The sequence below is a fragment of the Kogia breviceps genome, chromosome 14, assembly GCF_026419965.1.
Source record: "Kogia breviceps isolate mKogBre1 chromosome 14, mKogBre1 haplotype 1, whole genome shotgun sequence".
Taxonomy (NCBI): Eukaryota; Metazoa; Chordata; class Mammalia; order Artiodactyla; family Physeteridae; genus Kogia; species Kogia breviceps.
The window spans coordinates 31,095,430-31,115,444 of NC_081323.1; the positions used below are offsets into that span (position 1 = coordinate 31,095,430).

Genomic DNA, 20,015 nt, shown 5'->3' on the forward strand with positions numbered 1-20,015 from the left:
ATTTCAAATCCAAAAAGTAGAAAGAGGGACAACACAAAAATCTAAATCAAGTAGCAGGAAGGAAATAAAAAAGAAAATGATTTAATAACAAATAAACAAAAAGGAGAGTTAATTGATAAAATCAAATACTATTTTAAAAGAACAATAAAATAGAGAGAGGGAAAGTAAGCATATAAATAATATTAAGAACAGATAATATTAACACAAACATAGCAGAAGTATTTTTAAAAACTATCAGGGTCAATATGAACAACTTTATACCAATAAATTGAAAACTCATGAAACAGACAATTTTCTAGGAAACTTATTGTCAAGATTGGTCTTAGAGGAAGATTACCAAGAAGGCTCATGACCATAAAAATAGTAATAAAAATTGAAATGGTGGTTTGCAATATCTCATCCCCAAAGGCTCAGGCCCAGGTGTTTTTTCTAGCAACTATTAACATAAATTCAAGAAACATATATTTTCTATTATATCTTAACTGTTTCTGAAAAAAAAATCTTTTAAAGTAGTACTGCATGAGTCACTTTATAAGGATTGAAGAATACTCTTAAGAAAACTAGAAAATAAAAACACAAAGATGCACGCCTTTGTTTCAGAAATATAAACACAGCAACAAAAAATTATTTCCTTTCTGGTTTCACTTCAGGGAAATACTGAGTCATCTTTGTGGTTAATACAAATTCATCTTTGTGGTTAATACAGTTTAAGGGGGCTCTGATTTTAAATGTACAATAAGCCAGTGTAATACTTCCCATTGACTTGTTCTATACTTGGCCTGCAGTTACAATTGTTTAAAAAGTGGACGTTAAGTCAGGGATTTCTTTCTAAATATTGGGATGAATGTTTCAGGAGAGAATGATATATACTAATTTTTGCTTGGAAAAATTCCAGGTTGATACTTTAGATTATATTTTATTGTAAGAAGCTGGGAAATGCTTCATCTTGATTCTTTTCTTTACTCCAACTGGCTATGAAGTTGATCCAATTTACCACTACTGCCTGGATACATCTTCATCATAAAATAAATTCCCACTTGTACCTGTATCTATGTGTTAACTCAAATCCTTCCCATGGATATGACCCCCATCCTCACCTCATTACTCACTCTTGTAAGTGAAGAATGCTTTCAGTCTCTGCAGCTGTAATTTTTTTTCCTCACAAATCAAGGGGTCAAGAGGTAGATGGTTGCTGGTGCCCTGTCTTTAGTTCATGTCTGTCAGGACTAAATTCTCTCAGGTTCTTCTGGCCATTTCAACATGGTGGCAAGATGGCCATTGGGTCCTTGTTCAAGAGGAGAAGGAATAAAGAGGGCAGAGCAGAATCCACATGCTCTGACCCCATCACAGGACCCACAGCAGGGTCACGGGACTCCCTGATTCTAAGGGATGCTCAGTGGGTCTCCAGGTCTCTTAGCATGAGGGAAAGGGAAGAGAATGGCTTTTCTGATTTCAAATTCACATATTTCTTTGTTATCAGTAGTAATTCCTTCAATTTTCCCTTCTTTACTTTTCTTTTTCCTTTTTCATTTCTTTCTCTTTTCTCTCCCTCCCTCCCTCCCTCCCTCCCTTCCTTCCTTCCTTCTTTCCTTTCTTTTTCTGTTTTTGAGTTAAAGTGACTTTTATCTGAATGCAAAACTGACTTTGTTCCCAAGATTTTAAAACAATTTGTGTCATGATTTTCTATAGATTTCTTATTGAAATACCAATTTTCGTTTTCACCCAATGTGTATAAGAGAGAATTTTTTAGATTTCCAAGTAGATTTAAATTTTTAAAATTTATTTCTCATTTTATTGCATTGTGGACACAGAATGTGGTTTTTGTTATTCATGCTTTCAGCACTGATTGAGGAATTTTGGGTGGCCTAAATTATGGTCATCTTGTAAGTTTTTATTGATGTATAAAAACCTTTATTTTCTTATTTTTTTTAAGTAGAGTTTGATACCTTTTATACCTCTTGGCTCAATTGCTCCTAATAAGTAAAATGGATAATAAGTATAAGGGATCATAGTTCGAAATATGGGATTACAATTCCAAAGCTTCTGGAGGAAACTATTGAAGGTTGCCTTTGAGACCTTGCATCTATTCTTGGAATAGATGCAAATGCATTAACCACAAAAGAATACAATTTGGGGATTTTGACTTCATCAAAATTACAAATTATTGTTCATTGAAAGACAGGTTTAAGCGGAAATAGAGACACAGATTTAGAGAGCAAATGTATGGATACCAAAGGGGGAAAAGAGGTGGGATGAACTGGGAGATTGGGATTGACATATACACACTACTATGTATAAAATAGATAACTAATGAGAACCTGATGTATAGCACAGGGAACTCTACTCAGTGCTCTGTGGTGACGTAAAAGGGAAGGAAATCCAAAAAAGAGGGGATATATGTATATGTATAGCTGATTCATTTTGCTGTGCAGCAGAAACTAACACAACAATGTAAAGCAACTATACTCCAATAAAAATTAAAAAAAAGAAAGATAGCTTTAAGAAAGTGAAAGGCAAGAAACAGACTGTATTCTCAATAAGTATATTTGACAAAGAACTATTTCCTAGAATATATAAAGAAAGATAAATCAATAAGAAAAAGACAAATGGCCCAATTTTTAAGAAAAGGACAAAAGACTACAACAGATACTTCAAAAGAAAATATCCAAATGGTCAATCAACCCACTAAAAGGTGTTCAAGTATTATTACTCATCAGGGAAATGCAAATTAAAACACAGTGAGATCGTGTGCACTTCTACAGAAAAGACAACACCATGCGTTCGCAAGGACGTGGGGCAACTGGGACTCTCAGAGATTCCTGTCTTGGAGTTTACAAACCCTTTAGAAAATGGTTTGGCAATTTCTAACAAAGATAAATGTACACTTACCCTAAAACCCAGCCATTCGACTCCTGGGTATATACCCAAGAGAAATGAAAGCAATATATGTTCACTAAATACTTGCACAAGACAATCTGTGTTATATTCATACAGTCAATAGTATACAACAGTACAAATGATCAAACTGTTTATATATACAACAACATGGATGGATCTTAAAAAGACTACACACTGCATAATTCTATTTATATGAAATTGCAGAGCAGTCAAAACTGTTCTGTGGTTGACAATAGAGGTCAGGACATGGTTACCTTGGAGATTGACTGGTAATGGACATGAGGAGACTTTCTGAGAGGGGAAATGTCTGTATGTTTCTTGACCTGGATGGAGATTACATGAGTTTATACATATGTAAAAATTCATTATGCATTTTACTGTATGTAAACTATGCCTCAATTTAATTAAAAAGTCTTCTATTCTTTCTGATGTTTTATCTACTTGATCTGTCCAGAACTAAGAAAGTTGTGTTTAAGGATCCAATTATTGGTTTAGAGTTCTGTTTCTTTCCCTTTCTCCTTGTGATTCTAAAAGTTTTACTTCTATATTTTGATGTCAGGTTACTTGGGGTACAGAGAATTCTAATCATTTTCTCTTCACGGTAGAGGACTATCACCATCATGATTATAAAGTAGGCCTCTCTCTCCAATTTAAATCATTTTCCCTTGAGTTTGTCAGATATTAATTTCTTGGCTCTTGCTCTCTTTTTACTTCTAATTTACATGGTATGCTTTTTCTCTTCTTTAAAAAAGATTGTGGTAAAATACACATGACAAAATTTGTCATCTTTGTTCAGTGTACAGTTCAGTGGCATTAAGTATATTTACATTGTTGTACAACCATCACCACCATCATCCCTCTCCAGAACTTTTTTCATCTTGCAAAACTGAACTCTGTACCCATTAAACAATAACTCCCCATTCTCCCTTCCCCACAGGCCCTGGAAACCATCATTCTACTTTCCATCTCTATAAATTTGACTACTTTGGATACCTCTTATAAGTGGAATCATACAATATTGGTCCCTCTGTGACTGGCTTATTTCACTTAGTACAATGTCCTCAAGGTTCTTCCACGTTGCAGCAGGTGTCAGAATTTCCTTCCTCTTTATGGCTAAATAATATTCCATTGTATATATATAAGACAGTTGGTTTATCCATTCACCCATCCGTAGGCACTTGGGTTGCTTCTGCCTTTTGGTTATTTTGAATAATGCTGCCATGGATGTGGGTGTACAGATATCTCTTGTGAGTCTCTGTTTTCAATTCTTATGGGTTTATATCCAGAAATGGAAATGCTGGATCACATAGTAATTCTCTTTTTAATTTTTTGAGGAACTGCTATCCTGTTTTCCATAGTGACCACACTGCTTTACTTTCCCACCAAGCTTGTACAAGGATTCTAATTTCCCCACATTCTCACACATACTTGTTCTTTTCTGTTTATCTGATAGTAGCCAGCCTAATGGGTTTGAGAGGACATCTCATTGTGGTTTTCATTTACATTTCCCTAATGATTAGTGATGTTGAGCATCTTGTCATGTGATTTTTGGCCATTTGTGTATCTTCTTTGTTTTTTTTAAATAAATTTTTAAATTTATTCATTTATTTGTTTTATTTTTGGCCACATTGGGTCTTCATTGCTGCACATGGGCTTTCTCTAGTTGCAGCGAGTGGGGGCGACTCTTCATTGCGGTGCACGGGCTTCTCGTTGCGGTGGCTTCTCTTGCTGCAGAGCACGGGATCTAGGTGCACGGGCTTCAGTAGTTGTGGCACATGGGCTCAGCAGTTGTGGCTCACAGGCTCTAGAGTGCAGGCTCAATAGTTGTGGTACATGGGCTCAGTTGCTCTGTGGCATGTGGGGTCTTCCCAGACCAGGGATCAAACCGGTGTCCACTGCATTGGCAGGTGGGTTCTTAACCACTGCACCACCAGGGAAGTCCCTGTGTATCTTCTTTGGATAAGTGTCTGTTCAAGCCCTTTGCCCATGTTTTAACTTGGATGTTTGTTTTTTGTTGTTGAGTTATAGGAGTTTTTAACATATTCTGGATATTAACCTTTTTTCATACACATGATTTGTCTATACTTTCCCCATTCCATGGGTTGCCTTTTCACTCTGTTCATTGTGTCCTTTGATACACAGTTTAATTTTGATGTAGTTTAATTTATCTATGTTTTTCTTTTGTTGCCTGTGCTTTTGGAATTAGATCCAAGAAATCATGACCAAATCCAAGGTTATGAAATTTATCTCCTATGTTTTTTCTAATAGTTTTATAATTTTAGGTCTTACATTTAGATCTTTTTTCTCTTCCTTTTTGCTTGCAAACATTTCTAATCATTTAGTTCCAGTGTGTTGGGGTTTGCTTTTGTATTCAACCTGAGAGTAATCATTTGCTTCAATGGTTTTATTTTTCAAATTTATTAGCATGAAAGACATGTTAGGTTTTATTTATGTTACTTCATTTTATTTTTTGTATTTTTCTGCTTCCTTGATTATTCTGCCCTTTTCCCACCTCCTGCACAGTGGAGGAACGCCATCAACCATCAAAAATGAACAATGATGAACATTGTGATTCTGCTCCGTATGTGTGGGGAAGAGTTTCTGTTGCCTTTATACTTGAATAATATAATGAAATCTTTACTAGATTGCTTTGACTACATTTTTTCTCCTCAAAGCTTAACATACTATTGCAGTACCTCCTGGCAAAAACTGTTTCCAGGTATTAATGAGCCCAGTCCTGAAGTTTTTTCCTTTACAGATAACCTTCTTCTCTGCTTGTATGGTTCTTGTACTCTTTCTATATTTCTCTAGCTCTAGTAACTTTTCAACCCATGTTTGGTGTTGATCTTCCTTTATAAATTTCTCATCAATACATTCCTTCAATAGTTACAATAATTATTTATTGAACAAGCATTGTGACAAGAAATAAGAATAAAATTAAGTAGAAAAAAACAAACTTCCTACTTACATAGAGTTTATAGTAAAATGGGAAAGACAGCTATTCACTAGATTATCACATAAATAAATGTAATATGACCACTGAGAGCCTTAATAAGAGGATGGAAACAGCCCAGAAAACCAGAGAAGAATGAGTGGGAATCAACTCATTGAAGAAGAGTATTGGGAGATGCTCAGGGACTTGGCAATGCCATATGTGAAGGCCCCCCTCAAGCAGGAGGGAGCTTGGTCTCCACAGGGAATTAAAACCTTAGCTGTAACAAGAGTGTCTGGAGATTCAGGCAAGAGTCAGACAGCTCAGAGTCCTATTGGTCACACTGAGGATTTGGGTCCTACTTATAAGAGCAACGAAAAACCCCTGAACCCTTCTAACCCTGTTGGCAAACAATCGGATTTATTTTCTGAGAAGATCACTCTGCCAGTGTTGTGGAAAATGGATAGGAAACAGTGCGAGTGGTTGTGGGTTTACCAGTTAGAAGTACCTGTATGGTAGCCCAGGGGGAGATGGAGGGAGCACAGGTAGATGGCTGCGTAAGTGGACCAACTTGCAACATAACTAGAAAATGAAATTGACAGAAGTGAGTGCTGGGATGACAGAGGAAAACAGAGTTCTCAAAGGTGGTGCCATTCAGGAAGGAAGGGACCCTGGAAGGGGATGGGTTTGGGGGGATGGGGGATTATAAGCTTGGTTTTGGACATTTGAATTTCATCCATTTATTTCTTAACTCTTTCAACAGGAATGCACGGACTGTCTGCTGTGTGTCAGGCATTGCTGCAGGTTCAGCAATACATATCTGATGAGCAAGTTTGAAGTATCTTCCCCACATCCAGGAGGAGCTTTCAGGTAGGATCTGGAAGATATGGTCTGGAACTCGGGAAGTAGGTCTGAGGTCTGGGTTGGCACTATACATTTATGTGTTATTTATCCATAGGTGATCATTGAAACTGGGGATTAGATGAGATGATTTGAGTATTAGATACTAGGGTGAGAACATTGCATAAGAGGGAAAAATAAAGGACACCTGGGACCACACCTGAGGAACATCAACTTTTTTTTTTTTTTTTTTGCGGTATGCGGGCCTCTCACTGTTGTGGCCTCTCCTGTTGCAGAGCACAGGCTCCGGACGCGCAGGCTCAGCGGCCATGGCTCACGGGCCCAGCCGCTCCGCGGCATGTGGGATCCTCCCAGACCGGGGCACGAACCCGTGTCCCCTGCATCAGCAGGCAGACTCTCAACCACTGGGCCACCAGGGAAGCCCAGGAACATCAACTTTTAAATGGATGTGGTAAGAAAAAGACACTAGGACAGGAGCCAGAGAAAGAGCTGGCAGAGAAGTAGGAGGAAAACAGGGACGAACTGTACCCCAGAATAAAGGTATGCAAAATGTGGAGGTCAGCAGGACTGAATTTGACCAAGAGGTCAAGTCTGATGAGGCCTGAGTAATATCCCCTCTAACATGGAAGTTACCACTGACCCACCAGGGCTGTTCCATTAGAATAATGGGGTCAGAGGCCAGTGTGGAGTTGGTGAAGGGGGAGTGAAAGGTGAGGACATTGAGATGGCATGTTTAGAGCCTTCTTTCAAGGGAGCCAGGAGCCCAAGTTCAAATCTTGATGCTACCATTTAGTAGCTGGTGACCTTGGGCAGGTCACCCTCTGTGACTCCATTGTCTCATGGGTAATAATGGGGTGATGTAGGACCTCCCTCATGGAGTGTGGGTGAGGATTGCATAAGACAATACATGGAAAGTACGTTAAAAATTTCCTGGCTTACAAGGGCTTAATAAATGTTAGCTTTAGTGAACATTATACATGGGGTCAGAGGAGGTTTCGATTAATAAGTCTTTCCTTTCCTTCCTCCTCCTTCTTCCTCCTTCTCCTCCTTTTTCTTTTCTAATGACAGACTTGAGCATTAGCCTCCATATGTTATATTTTTATTTATTCTAGGAAATCAAACCCATTTTGTCCTGACCCTGGTTATTTGGGAAGTGCTGATGATTTTACACACACACACACACACACACACATACACATATTCAAATGGACATTTTTTCCAACAGAGAGTCTGTAAGTCAAGTAAAAAAGGTATAAGCAAGCAACCAATGGTGCCTAAAATTTGATGAGTATTTTATACCAAATGTAAAATAGATAGCTAGTGGGAAGCAGCCGCATAGCACAGGGAGATCAGCCCGGTGCTTTGTGACCACCTAGAGGAGTGGGATAGGGAGGGTGGGAGGGAGACGCAAGAGGGAAGAGATATGGGAACATATGTATATGTATAACTGATTCACTTTGTTGTAAAGCAGAAACTAACACACCATTGTAAAGCAATTATACTCCAATAAAGATGTTAAAAAAATGTGATGAGTATTTTAAAAATAACTTTGACACTATAATGGTTATTTCTGAAGCATATATTTTCCTGAAAGATGCTGGTCTTCCGTCCAGAAAAATGAAAAATATGAGTTGCTTCTCACAGTGAATTGAGAGCTGTAGGCTGGAAGAGTGTCTTCTTGCAGCCAATCTGGACTCTTTTACGTAATGAAACTAGGATGTGAGTATACATAGGTATATATGTATGTATTTCTACTGTTAGTCTATCTTTATTCGTTTAACAAATTTTCTTCACCTGGCACCTGGCAGAGGGCTTGTGATACTAAGGAAAGTGAGTGGCAGACATGCGCATTCGCTGAGGACTTGGCTGCTGGGGAGAAAGGATACAGGAACAGAATTGTCGGAGGTCACAGGGTGAGGGTCTCCTATGATGCTTCAGCTGCACGGCAGCTGTGCGGGGTGCTGCCCCTCCCTGGAGGTCTCTCTGATCCAGGTCTTGGAGGATGAGTTCCCAAGCTGGGAAGAGACAAGGAACACCCTGGCTCCTGGAACAGTCCGTGCAAAGACTCAGATGCACAGAGGGAAATGGGAATTTGGGAATCATGAGGACAACAGCAGCCAGAGAGCACCACTCCTGGGGGAGAGGGGGCGGTACTAAGCGTCCATCAATCTCATTTCTCCCCAAGCATTTTGTGATGCTTTGTGACCATTTTATTTCCACTCCCTGACAGCTTAATTTTCTAGGATACGTTCCCACTAGGGCCTAGTTAGGTAGAATACCAGTATAAGTTTATTTAATAATCATAAGTTGGCTGCAGGCCAAAGCAGTGCTTGCAAACACCTTTATAAAATAAGGAGAACCTTCCTGGATTCTTCAAAGTACTAAATCTGTCTTGCACAAGGCGGATGTTAAATGCCACCCCCCCACACCCCGCTACGCCACTGCTAAAGCAGATGTGGAGAATATTTAACATAAGCGATTGTTGTGATAAAATTTTAGAGTAGAGAGTTACTAAGCTTGAAAAACAAGAACAAGAACTTTTGAAAAAATCTGTTTTTTTTTTTTTTTTTTTTAAAGACAGGCAGAAACTGGCTGAGTAGCTTAAAGAGTTCGAAAGTGATGTCCCACCTGCATCATGATTTCCACCAAGTCCCTCTTGGGGGTGACCCCCGCGTGGTGTCACTGGAAAGGCATAGACTCTGTGCTTTCAGGGCTCCAGCTTGGTTTTCATGGAGTCAGGATTGGCATCCCTGGCCAGTTGGCAGAGTTTTCTGGAAAGAGGCTGAGTTGAAGGGACTTTGATGCTTTATGTTTCCCAATGACTGTCAAGTGAGGGAAGCCTTGAATGAAGGTTCATGGTTGTACCATTCTCTGTAATTGAAAATGCTACATAAAAAATAAAATATGTCAACAGTTCCTGCTGCCTGCATTGCATCCCGGAGGGCTGTGGACATTTTAAGTTATCCCTGCAACTTAAAAGAATTATAACCACAGAGGTTGTGAAGGACAGCTGGTTTGCAAAGCTGCTTTGGGTAAACCTGTCACAGCTCATGAGTAAACAGAATCTGAATACAGACGCTGCACGTAGGGGAAATCAATTGCTTTTTCTACAAAATTAAAGGAAGAGTTTTGCTCAGGGCGATGTGACGATGCCCTGCAACTGTTCTGCATTAAGTGCAACTTTCTTCTTGCTTTCTCGCCGCCCAACTTTCCTTTCTTCTACAGCGAGCCGTTGAGGTTGTGTACTGTGCACTGGGAATATCTAAACTGGAAATAATTAAAATATATATTTCATTTATAGTGGGCCTTATGTGAGGAGAAGGAAAGATTGCCACAGCTTCCTGACTATATGAGTTAATGATGTGTTCTGCATTTTCTTAATTTTCCACATTTTAACGGCCTCTGTTCCTTATTTGGGGGCAGGGAACTCTGAGAGGCATGGGATACAGACTCACTTGGGCAAAAACTCTCAGCTCGAAAGAATACGAGGGGATGGCGTGGAGAAAGTCAAGTTAATCATGTGGTTCCTTGACGTTACTTTCCTCCAGTTTCTTCCTTCGGTGTCAGAGCTAGCCTATTATCAAGGATAAGTTTCAGACTGGAGAATGGTTTAAAGCCATTGTGGTATTCCATTAGGGTGTGTTTTTAGAAGATGATAAATAAGTGTACTTTCAAAATGAAGTTCCAAAAATAATTATAAATAAAAGAAAGTACAGACTCCCTACAGAAAAACAACAAACCCACAACTGTGTGTGTGTGTGTGTGTGTGTGTGTGTGTTGTAAATACATTAGATACATGTCCATAGTGGAATGAAGTCATTGGTAGGCTAAGACAAATGCCCAATTAATTTGGACATCATTTTGATGGAGACTAAGCTAGCATAAACAAAGCCAGAAATAGGATACAAAGGCTAAGCTGATTATAAATCTTGGGGCTTATTTGTATGACTGGGTTGCATAACTGAAGCTTATAAGGGAAAGAGTGTCCTACATTGAGTTACAAGTGTGCTTTTGGTTGTGGTTAACTATAAAGAGAAGAAATATGAAAGTCATTCATGTTTGCAGATAGGAACTCTATGGGGGAAATCCAAGAAATCAGGATGCATTCTTATTTATCCTGTGATTTTTCAAATTGCAAAGAAATATTATTTCTAGAAAGCGTTGACTTAAAGATATCTAAAGGCAATGAATCAAAAAATAAAGCACAAAGGGCACGAAACATTTGATCCAAGATAACCCCCATGAAAAGTCAGTGACAGGATGAAATGTATCTTCCCCAATTGAAACCCATAGCCTCTGGCTCAGAGCCGGGCTTTGAGGGCGGAGTATGAACATTCTCTTCCAAATTGCCTGGCATCCTGGTACCAGACAGTAGATTTCTCTGAAATTACATCCTAACATCCCGGTAACCGGGTGATTATGAATGTTCATCTCGTTGAATGGAATCTGAATTTACAAAGACTGATCAGAAAAAGAAAATTTCTAATGGTTGTGAAAGAGGAACAAATGTGGAGAAAGTTGAATTGATTCTGCCTCATGTTGGAATATTCCTGAAACTGCCCTGAGACAAGGATTTGGGCACAAGCAATTTACTGGGAAGTAATCCCAGGAAGCTGTGAGCAAGCAGAACGAGAGACAGGGAAGAGGAAGAAGCCAACAGAGCATGCCATTGTGGCCCCCTGGGTGCACACCTGGGGCAGCCCTGGGAAGTGATGCAGAGTGGTCCCACCCGAAGGAGACATATGTTGGGGGAAAAGGGGCATCTCTCTTGGGCTTCCCTGTCTGCTAACAGAGAGTAGGTATGGGGCAGTAGGAAGTCTCTCCTTTAAAGGGGTGAGAGCAGCCCTGCCTGCCGGGAGCTGAATGCCCAGGGCTGTGGCTTAGGCTGGTGGGAGCACAATGGTGTGAGGCTAAGACACAGTTGGAATCTTGATGTAAATCTACTGTGACCTTTTTATTTCATAGGAACAGACTGCTATACTCCAAACCTGTACCCCTTTGTCTTATAGTCGTGTACTAATTGTTCTGGAGAAATGCCAGGCAACAGCATAGAACATGTGTGCAAGAACATGAACATATCTGGTAAAATAGATTCACAGTTATATCATGTATGATGCATGCCTCACTAACAGTGAATCGGACATCAGTTGTGTTCATAGACAAAGCTTTGTTCATTTTATTATCATATCATCACAGAAAATTCTTCACAATTACTTTGCCTGTGTTTCCCGACTAGGAGAAAAGGATGCTAGGCAGTGCATCTCGGTGAGTCAGAGAGCCTTGTGCATCCCTGACTGTGATCCTTCCCTTTTTATCTCCAAACATGTGTGTACATCATGGCACCAATGGACAACTGAGACGCTAGAGTAACCCTGTGTGGAAAGATGGTCCTATCTTTCTCTGTCGTCACCCCTTCTCACCCCTAACCCAGCATGCCGGCCCCGTTACTTAACAAGGAATGAGCAGCTGTGACTGGCAGGGATGGTTGGACACTAGTGAGGGAAACCGACCCATCTTCCCTCCACATCCACAACCCCGCCCTCCTGCCCGTAAATCCAGGTTCTTGCTCACAGTTAGAACTGATAAGGGCTCCAGGCCACCTTATTATGCTCACTAGATGCTACCGCAGCACCACAGAAGAGCATCTGATACATGGTTTGGATAAATTATCTGTCCCTCAAATAAATAGTCTTAGCAGTTGCAGAGGAAAGTACTCTTGTCCTTGCCTCCCCATGTGTCAGAGACGCCAAAAGCTACAGAAGCAACCTGAAACTTACGTTCTCCTGATGGTTAATCCTCGTCTCTAGACAAGATGTGTGACCTCTTACCTCTTGTGTCCCGGCACCATGAATTCTACAGACTCGCTGAATGGGTGGTGGAGACCTGGATCCATCTTCTTACCAAAAGCTTGGTCCACGTGGTCCTCAGCATTGGGCAGAAAAAAGGAGAGGAATTTTACTGTCTTAAGTGAGCCAAGGGCTGATTTTGATTTATGCCCTTCTCAAGGCTTCACCTTGGCAATGAGGATGTGCACAGCTATAAAACTGAGGAAGTGTTATTTGTTTTAATTCCTGACCTCATTTGTGATTCATCAATGTGGCTGGTGACACTACAGATAGATTTCAGGTATTTGGGGTTTCCCTGTTTCACAGTATTTAACTGGTCTGCACCTCCTGTTATAGACTGAATTGAGCCCTTCCCCTCTTCCCAAATAGTATTTGGAGATAGGGCCTTTACAGAGGTAATTAAGGTTAACTGAGGTCATAAGGGTGGGCCACGATTCCAACAGAATTTGTGTCCTTATACGAAGAGGAAGAGGCACCAGCAGACTCTCTTTTTATGCCTACACATGGAAGGAAGACTTTGTCAGGAAACAGTAATATGGTGGCCTTCACTAGGCCAGGAAGAGAAGCCTCACCAGACACCAACCCTTATAGCACTTTGATCCTGAACTTCTAGCCTCCAGCACTGTGAAAAAATAAACTTCTTTGTTCAAGCCACTCAGTCTGTGGTAGAGTGGTAGTTTGTCATGGAAGCCCCAGTAGGCAGCTGCATCTCCACTCTGATTTTTTATCAGATTCTATCCTCTGGTAGGGTAAGGGGTGAGGTGTGTATGAACTTGGTTTCATCTCTTCTGCTATGTTGGAACCTGCTCTGAAAGCATTTTTTTTCCATGACTTTGCATGACACTTGGGATCAAAATTTATATCTTTTAGAAAAAAATCAATTGGGTAGAATCTTGCAAAACGTGCATTTGGTGGGGCGGGGGTGCCTTTCAACTTGAAGACGTTTGGGATCCCTGATGATCTGAAGAACTTTCTTTTGGCTGAGCTATAAACAGGCATATGCTGTAGAGGTGTTGATCCCTCCCCAATGAGCTGGTATCTGACATGGCTGGGGACTTGTAGATACTGGATGACTCATTCAGGAAAGTAAAGGGATTGAAATGCCCTGTATGTTCCCTCCCCATGTTGTCTACTTCTGAGATACTTTGGGGTCAGATCAAATAATCAGCTGTAGGAGACCAAACGGAATGGTTTGAAGCAAGTAAATGTTTGGAGAGCATTGTGCAGTTTGCTTCATGGGACCATGGTTCTATGGATGGGGAGTAGCATCAAGAAGTTCAAATAGGTACTTCCCTGGTGGTGCAGTGGTTAAGAATCCGCCTGCCAATGCAGGGGACATGGGTTCGAGCCCTGGTCCGGGAAGATCCCACATGCCGTGGAGCAACTAAGCCTGTGCACCACAACTACTGAGCCTGAGCTCTAGAACCTGTGAGCCACAGCTGCTGAGCCCACTTGCCACAACTACTGAAGCCTGCGTGCCTAGAGCCTGTGCTCTGCAACAAGAGAAGCCACTGCAATGAGAAGCCTGCACACTGCAACGAAGAGTAGCCCCCGCTAACCACACCTAGAGAAAGCTTCCGTTCAGCAATGAAGACCCAACGGAGCCAATAAATAAATAAATAAATGAAGAAGAATCTCAAAGACTAGTAAATTACCATCATGCTATGGAAACTGGATGTGGATGTCAGCTGAATATTTTCTGCTACCAGTAGAGATGTGAGTGTGAAACAGAGAGAGAGACAACTGAGGCCATTAACATCCTGACATCTTTGTTAATAAAAGGCATGGTCCTACCCACTCAGTTGACTTTCTAAGACTCTGTAAGTAGAGGCTGAATTAAAATGTAGGACTGAATTGTAATGGTTTAAATATTTAACACGTAATTTAACTGAAAATACTCTATGGCAGTCATGGAGGTGTGCTATTGGGATATTTCTCTAAGAAAGAACTTGCCGACCAGCCATGAGGAGAACAGACAGCAGTTCTGGAACCTGCCGCAGCATTTGTAGTGGACCAGGAAGCCTCCAGTCAGTGATGGAGCATCCTGGGGTCTGCCTGTTTCTGCCAGTCTCTTGAGTTTCTTTTTATTTTCTCAGGACTGCCCTGCGGGCTGAGGCTCCTCCTACCCAAACCTCTTTCCTTCCTTCCTCCCATCACAGGAGACCTGCAGAATGATCTGAAGACTTCCCTCCCCACTCCTGCCCCCTCCCTTATCTGTCAGAGGTGTTACTTCCACTAAGTCTCCGGCATTTGTAACTCTGCCTTGGCATTTTTTTCCTGAAGGATCCAACTGACATTCACTGAATAAGGTAAAACAACTTGTATTTCACCTCTGGCTTTTTACATAAACTCCTACTTCACGGAGGCCAGTTGAAGAGCCAGGGAAAACCATAGAAGAACCCAGAAATTTTGTTGGGGGGTTTGTTACTGCATTTGAGAGCCAGCAAATAGCTTTCCTTTTTTTTTTTTTTTTTTTGACTTAGTCTAACTACCTAATTTATAAATCTATTAAGTGCTCTGAATTTATTTTGCATTTGAAATACTATCATGATTATCTGTTGGTCTCTTCGTAGCTCTATAACTAAAGAACTATCACACAGTAATCTGGGTTACTTTAAGCCAAATGACTCAAGCTTCAACTGGATTTCATATGGCAATATTTTAACCATAAATGTCATAAAGGAGTTTCACCATGGAAAGATTTATTAATCACGGTACTGCTGATTTTAAACCTTGGTGGAAAGCAAAGCATCATCTGTGAATATTTTTTGCTGACTTTAGATCTCTCAGAAGTGTAGCAGCCACCACGCCCACCACAGAACAAGAAAGGCAATGGATGGTTCATTTCTTACTTATGTTCCATTATGCAACCTCTCTCTATGGAAAAAAAAGGGTCCACAGGGTTCAAGAAACTTTAAACACAATCATCAGTAACCACTGCTTTATATAATGGCAGCAGCCACTCTTGGTAATTCAAAGGCAACATACCAACTTGTTATGTTGGGTTGACGATTAACTCCAAGGGCAAAATTGCAGATCTGCTGGAATCTGTAGTTATCTGAGTTTTGATGATTATAAAAGGGTTGGTTTAGATTTTGATAGTCTTTTTATTACCCAGAAAACCACACTGTCTGCTAAAACAGATTGAAAAATAAAAGACAGGTAGGCATATATGATATTGTATTTGTAAAAGTACAATTAAGAAAACAGAGGTCTAAACAGAGGGTCAAGACACTTGACCACGTGAATCCTGTTTTGTTCAGGGAAAGTTATTTTGAACTGACGAATGGTCTATATTGCAGATGTTAAAATGTGGTTTAATTTCTAAAATTTGCATATAGGTATACAAGCTAGTGGCTAGCATTTTTTCCCAAAGACTAGATGGAAATAAAATCCATGGACTAAAAATCCTGCCTCTTTCTAGCTGTGTGATCCTGGACAAGGTAACCTCTCTGAACCTCTGTTTTCTCATGTATAAAAATGGTGACCCTGGTACCCAGCTAATGGAACTGCTGTGAGGATGTTGGAAGAACATATATGCTCAGAGTGAGCTTTGAACAAATGATTCCAGACATAAATGGTGGTAAGGATGATGGTGAAAAAAATGCAAAATGTATATATGAAATGTTGGAAAAGTACTTGAAGTCTTATTTACAGTAACCATTTTGTTTCTTGAAACTATTTTTTAAAATGAAAAATACAAGAAACTCTAGCCCAGTCAAGTAATAATTGTTATAAACTCTGAATCAGTGGGATTCATTTAATAAGGTGAATGGGGTATTCTGAGAAACTTTAAGATGGTCACTACATTTATTTGAGTATTTACTGTAGGATTTGCTACATAATTGTGATTGAAAGTATGTTTCTCAACTATTTCAGAAGTAAATACAGTTAGTTCCATCCCCCCGATCTCAAGTGTATTAATAAATCTACTCAGTAAGTGGTTTTTATTTCTTCTTCTTTTTTTTTTAATTCTGAGAAGAAAATTTGAAGATCATGTTGAAATAGAGCCAGATGGTCCGATCTGACTTTTCACATTAGGTGAATGCTCATAATTTACTTTATCCTGAAGCAACCACAAAAGCAGAAATCATGGTGAATGGCCTCCAAGAACATCAAATCCAGATAATCTCAGGGGTTTTATGTTCTGTCAAACATTTCATCAAATGGCATGAGAAACATATCTTTCATGTCCTTTTCATTTTTAAAAAGGCTGTATCCTTTATATTAGAGGAAAGTAGTTTTGATATGTGTTTTAAATTACCGCATATAATAACAGTCTCTAGAAATGTATCTTTCCTTTTTTAAGCCAATGCAAAGTTTTTTTCTATAAGCATAGTCAATTCATTTAATTCTCTTTCAGTTAAAACTTTTAAAATCTGAGATCACTCTCTTCCACCATATATAAAACAAAGAAACTGTTATGATTTTAGGCATGCAAGAATTTTTCATCCTTTTCCACTGGATGGAATTTTTAAAAATTGATGAATAGGTTACATATAGTAGGTCAAGATGATAACTAATCTGATTTTTAAAAAAGAAACATAGGCTTGTGCAGCAGAAGAATTGGGAAATGTGTTATCTAAATATGTCATGGGAAATATGGACTTTAATCTGTAACATATGTGAAGTTTAATCATTAAGCAATGAATTCCTCTTCTGAGGTCTGTATGGTGAGTATCAATGAATATAATATTTTTTGAGCTGAATGAAATGCCCAAGACCAATCTCTCAAGATTTAATTACCCACTTAAAAGTCCCCAGAGTTCTTGAAGGAAGCCCCAGGACCCATAGATCAAGCTCCTTGATGGTTGCTCTGCATTGGAAGGTGAACTGACAGCAAGGGGTCTCCTCCATCTGGAATTTTGAAGTAGGTCATGCAGAACAGAGAGCCCACCTCATGCCCATTCATCGGTGCCCTTGTAGATCCCACAAACCCAAGGGCCTGAACTCCTGATGGTGATGGTGATGTGAATAATTGAATGCAGTAACAACATTAACTTCCAATTAATGAGATTGGAGCTGAGAGAATAGGGTCATGTGACAGGAAGACATGGAGGTGGAGGGTGGGTCCACCTCAGAAAGAATCTTCAGGAAAGGCTTTTCTAAGGAGATGCCACCTGAGCTGAGACCGGATAGAAAGGAGGAGCCACCCTGAAGCAACAGCAAGTGCTATCCTCTGAGGTGGGGCAGAGCTTGGCAGGTGTGAGCAAGGGCAATGGGGCCAGTGTGGATGGAGGGCAGGGCCTGAGAGATGGAGTGACTAGCTGGACTGGGAGGCCATGCTTGGGACTTTGATGTTCTTGGAAGAGAACTCATGGGAAGCACTGAAGGATGGAAAGCTGGGTAGTGACATAAGCTGATTTATTATTTTAAAAGCTTCCTCCATCAGCAATCCAACATGGTGGAATAGCTTCCAGTTAGGAAGTCCTATAGCCCAATCCATAGTTACGGTGATGGTGGTGTGAATCATGGTGGGGGCAGTGAGGTGGAGGGCAATGAGCTGACATGACTGGCAGGTGAAGTCAAGGTGAGGTCAACGTGTGGGATGTGAGAAGGGAGGGTTTCGCCTCAGCAAACTGGCTGGTAAAGAGACCAATGAGTGAGATGGGGAATTTGGGTGAAGAAGGGATTTTAAGGATGATGTTCAGGAGATTTATTTTAGAGATATTAATTTTGAGATAACATTTGGACAACCAGTCCCAGATTTCCAGCAGGCAGATTAGATACTGGTCCATGATGCCTTATCCACAATTTGAGAATCAATAAATCTCCAAGAAATGGAAAAATTTTCATAACTCTTTTGACAGACTTGAACCAACATGAGGCAGCCCTGGTTTATTCCTCTGGCACTGTTCATACATTTGAAGTAGAGCAATTGATGTGTGTGATCACAGGGTGCACCCCCAGACCCCACTGGGGTGCAGCATGCCATGCACACCAGATTAATTTTCTAAAATTCCCAAGGATGAAACACATTTACCTCTCTCCCCTGCCCCCATGTTGCATGAGGACCTGTGGATTTCTGTAAAGTCTGGAAGTAAGTGGAAGGGATAATTCTGGAGAGGCACATTGGGGACCTGGAATCCTCAGGGACAAGGAAAAGGGGGTAGATTTGGGAAAGTCACGATCACTCTCTGGTTTCAATGGGATTTTCAGCAAAAAGACCCTGACTCCTTGAAAACTCCAGTGTGCCCTGAAGACTTGTTGAGAGGATGTAGGATCTCCCTACAGGGCAGCACCCAGCCCTGGGAGGTGTTAGTTCTGCTCAGCCCCTAAACTCTAGTTTGGCAGGAGAAAGCATGCTTTCAGAGTCCACCATCCTGGTTTTAATGGTTCAGCACAGCCTTCTGACTAGGATTTTCAGGGATTGTTTTTATGCTATATGGTTATTAATTATAGCTTAGAAATCATTTTATGTATGTAGTGCTTTTTATTTATTAAGACCAGCATAAATTTTCCCATGACATTAAGGGTATAAAATGCCATGGTTCTCTCTCTCTTTTTTTTTAAGTATCAAATTAAATTCAGCTTGAGCTACCACTCACCAGCCTAGGGAAGAAATCCAGGATCTGTGATGTTTTGGGGGGGATCCTTCCTCTATCCTCTCCCCTAATGCCAGAGAGCCTCAGGGATTACTCAGTCGGTAGAAATGGGGATGTCCCTGTCTTCACATGTGGGTGACTGGCTGTCATTGCCATTGCTTCTGGCTCAGGCCCCCTGGTCCATCTGAGGCTGGCCAGCACCCCATAAGCCATGTCCACCCCCTGAGCCCTCTGCTGCTGGGACCTGGCATTTGGCACTGTACCTCCATGGGATTCACTGGTGTAGGTAGGACTTGGAGTCATCTGGCCTTCCTCATTTGTGGAATATTGCCCTTCTCTGCAGCAGCATTTTGCCTGGGAGCAGGCCCTCCAATCTCTGATCATGAAAGCCCCTAGCTTCCTTCCACACCACCAACCTGGACAGTCCTCCAGTCCTCCTCATCCTCGAAGGTAGGAGAAAGGTGCACTTTACTCCAGGTAAGTCTATAGCAGCGACGTAAACACAAGATACCAGCAAGTTTTTCATACCCCTTTAACAGACTAAACAGACCTAGAAAACAAACAACAACAAAAATCTTGTGTTCATTTCAGTAGCACATATACTAAAATCGGAACAATACAGAGAAGATTAGCATGGCCCCTGTGCAAGGTTGACATGCAAATGTGTGAAGCGTTCCATACTTTTTCCTGACTTCAGACTATACTACAAAGCTACAGTAATCAAAACAGTTTGGTACAGGATAGCAAGCCCAGAGATAAATGCACTCACCTATGGTCAACTAATCTATGAAAAAGGAGGCAGGAATATACAATGGAAAAAAGACAGTCTCTTCAATAAGTGGTGCTGGGAAAACTGGACAGCTACATGTAAAATAATGAAATTAGAACACTCCTTAACACCATATACAAAAATAAACTCAAATGGATTAAAGA

The 20,015-nt window shown here is 40.6% G+C and overlaps 1 non-coding gene across 1 annotated transcript; it reads left to right on the top strand.

Moving 5' to 3' along the window:
- The first annotated feature begins 19,660 nt into the window (after positions 1-19,660).
- On the top strand, positions 19,661-19,767 carry LOC131741930 (U6 spliceosomal RNA). The gene has a single exon (XR_009331282.1). It is a non-coding gene; the product is annotated as a U6 spliceosomal RNA (small nuclear RNA).
- Positions 19,768-20,015: the final 248 nt, after the last annotated feature.